The following is a 3,624-nucleotide window of genomic DNA, read 5'->3' on the forward strand; positions in this document are numbered from 1 at the left end:
TCCAACCTCATATCAAAAGCAAAAAAATCTAAACTAATTTTATTAATCTTTTTGGTTAAAAATGTTTTAGGTAATGCAAAAGCTTGAACACTTTATGTTCAGATGCGTATGTGTAATAAACATGTAAAAATGCTCTACATAAAAGTTGAATTTAGTTATTTGTGCCTATGTCAAAATTGTACTAGGAGTGAAGAATGGTAACTTAAATTGTAATTTAGAAACCATGAAAATCCAAAAATATTGGGTTCAAAGTTAACTGTACTTAATTTAAACCAGTGTTTAACAAGTTTTATCAATCTTTGGTATTTTAAAATTATTTATATGAGTATTACCAGTTTTATTAATAAATATTATTTTCAGCATACAGGTAGAGATTATACTCTAGCTAGTAATATACTGTACGTAAAGTAGGGTGCTCTGAAGCGCTACTTATTAGTCAGTAGGCTTTTTCCCATTTTTCTTTTCTGCCATTTCCTGTTGGCGAAGGGTATCTTCTGCTGCTTGCTGCATTTTCTCCAGTTTTTCCAGAGTCTGAGATTTTAAGGGTAAAAGTTTGGGTTTACACAGCACCATGGTGGTTACATCTTCCTCAGACAATTACCCTTATTTGGGAAGAACCTCCCCGAACATTGACTTCACATTTGCCATGTACTCGTTACAGTCAGTTTTCCTGAAAGTTCTGCTCTCTTTTTTTTCCAAGCTTTAGGTATCCAGTCTGGTATTATCAAGATGACTCAAAGTTCTTGACTCAAGCCTCCAGAAAGAACTCACGCTTCAGCTCCGGTCGGGGAACAGGCTCCACCTGGGGCGCAGGCAGCGGAGTCTATTCTCACCCCTCTGTGGGACCCTATTCAGAAGTGCCAGCTGCAACTTCCACAAAGAAGAGGGAGTTTTGGAGCCCTAAACTGTTGTCCACCTAGGTAAGTGACCAGTCTTCTCAGCTAAATAAGGGCCAGGAAAACAAACCTGTAGCCCTGAGTATGAATTACCTCCCTAATACGGGATGTCTGGTCGTGCAAGGTCCCTCCTTGGGCCTACCTACAGATGCGTCCCTTCCCTGTCAGCTCTCTAAATTAATTTTATACATTGTCGTAGTCTCCAGCTCTGCTCATGTCCTGACAGCCCTGTCCTGAACTGTGGGTGGGAGGTGGAGTGTCTCTTCTTCATGTTTCCCCCCTGTCCCTTTTGGTCCTCAATGATCCCTGCGAAGTCTGAGTATGGGCAAGGGAGGAGACCTTGCGGATGTGAGTTCTTCATGGGCGACCTTTCTGTACTCTCTGATTCGACAGTGGAAGCTTTTATTCTGGTGAGCCATTATTGGAAATTGTCCTTTCTGACTCAAATTTCCTTTTCCTTAGGGCAGGGACTACTAATCCAAGGACTCATACGCACATCCTTCCAGAGCCTCTGAGAAACTGATGTTAACCTGCAGCTTCTCTTCTGCTACACAGAATGTGGGTAGCCCAGTTGCATCTTCAGTGAATAACCTATGATAAATTCTTCCAAACCCACAAGAAGTACACCCTTGTGATGAAAATGGAACCCAAGACTCATGCAGCTCTACTGAATTTTCCATCAGGCTATTGATTTCTCTCTTACCCTGAAGGAGTCACAGACATTAATCTGAATCCTGCATGCAAGCCTCCCAATGGTAAGTCAGATATTTATCATTCCATCAAGTCTCATTGGGGTTTCCTATCACCTGCATCACTAGCATCAGCAGAACTCTTCCGTAGTTTTGTTCTCCCCACCACGAAAACCCTAGTGTGTCTGTACTCTGCTTCTATATGTATTGGACCCTACCTTGTGAAGACAGAATTCAAACTCCATATCTACTTTGAAAAGGTTTTAAATGTCAAAAGAATGAAGTCGCACAATTTCTATAAGAAGGGAAGTCTGAGATATGAGACCACAGACACCTAGATCAATTTGACATAGCACAGTAGATTTCTGAAGATTCCTTTCAACTGTAAAGGCATTGTTGATCCAATCAAAAGCCTGCTTCTTACACTTCTAACCTAGAAGGGATAACATACAGGAGCCACAGCCAGTGAACGTAGTGTTATTGTTTTGACAAATATAATCATAACAAAAGCTTTGTTATTCTCCTTCTTGTTCTTTGTTGTTTTTATTATTTTTTTTTAATCTATGAAAACCCAGGCTTTTGAACATCATTTTGGAAGCACTCATTCTGGACAATTAGAACTCAGATTTTCTGCCTGGGTAGGAGGGACATCCTCATTATGAATCAGGTCAGCTCTGCTGTTTCATTCCTTGCTCCTCAGTACTCCTTTTTGATTCACACTGTCCTGTTCATTATAAAAGATTTTTGCATGTAGTATATTGTCATGTCCCTTGTCAAATACATGCTTTTAAAAATTAGTGAATTAGGGCCAGGGATTTAGCTCAGTGGTTCTGCTGCCTGCCTCACAAGCAGAAGGTCCAGAGTTCGATCCTGGTACCAACCCCCCCCCCAAAAAACAAAGAAAAAAACCCACTGAATTAATAAATTGTAAAACAATTTATTAAAACAATAAATATATAAATTAAAACAAATAAATCCAGAAGTAGTTTCTTTATAAAATACCACCAGCAATCAATAATTTTGTCCATTTCAAAATCTACAGTTCATTTAGAGGTAAAAATTAAGTATAAAGAATATTTTACCGAGCTCATTTGTCAATGTATCAGAAAGACCACTACGAAAACCAGATCAAAAAATAAGAAACAATTGCTCAGTATCATATCTCAGTAATCCATAGTTAAAGCCTCAAGATTTCTAATTATCAAATTAACTTTTTTACTAAAGGTAATTCTCAATTCTAGAATATTTTATTTCATGTGTATTCTTTGTTAGTGGATGAGTAGATTACTACAAACTGACTAGAGCTAAAGTTTCCAATATAGATAGACTCTAGTCTCTGATTTTATAATTTTATTTATCATAATTCAATCCAAATAATTCAGAGAAAACACTCCTTAAATGAAGATTGCTACAGAGGAATTTTTATTTCAGGATAATACATGATAGATAAAATAAAAATACATGATAGATAAAATATACATGTGGTTTGGAGGATGTTGATGTTACAAAAGGGGCCATAGAAAATTGTCTCTCTATCTATTATATACTAATGGTTTCTTGTGCTCCAAATCTATTATCCTCCCCTCTCTCTCCTCCCCTCCCTTCCCTTTCCTTTTCTCTCCCTTCTTTCCTTTCCATTCTGTAATCCCTGTAATATTCCTCTTTCTTGAGTACTAGATCCATTGTGTAGATTGAGGAATCCTCTTACAAGAGGTAGAAACTATCCTGTAACTTAAGTTTCACCTTCAAAATTTAAATTTACCCATGATATTCTATGAGCTGTGGATTCAAATCAAGTTTTCTAACTCCTCCAAAGATAAGATTCCACCAAAGTAAACAAGGAAAAGCTAAATCACAGCCTCTGCTCTCCAGTTGTTCTACAAAGGAACCAAGGTGTGTGACTAATAACAGCAGTGGAGATAATTGAGTTCTCCACTAAACTATATAGCTTTGTCAAATTGCTGGAGACCATGAGTGTTTTTTAAAATTATTTTTACACTGGAGATGATACCAGTGTGATGTGGTATGAGGATTAACAG

The 3,624-nt window shown here is 37.6% G+C and overlaps 1 pseudogene; it reads right to left on the reverse strand.

The window, feature by feature from the left end:
• Positions 1-432: 432 nt before the first annotated feature.
• LOC101717368 (BBSome-interacting protein 1 pseudogene) lies at positions 433-648 on the reverse strand (annotated as a pseudogene).
• Between the last annotated feature and the right edge of the window lie 2,976 nt (positions 649-3,624).

This window comes from Heterocephalus glaber, unplaced genomic scaffold (assembly GCF_053883595.1).
Source record: "Heterocephalus glaber isolate CG9 unplaced genomic scaffold, H.glaber_assembly_v1.0 deba00000281, whole genome shotgun sequence".
Classification (NCBI taxonomy): Eukaryota; Metazoa; Chordata; class Mammalia; order Rodentia; family Bathyergidae; genus Heterocephalus; species Heterocephalus glaber.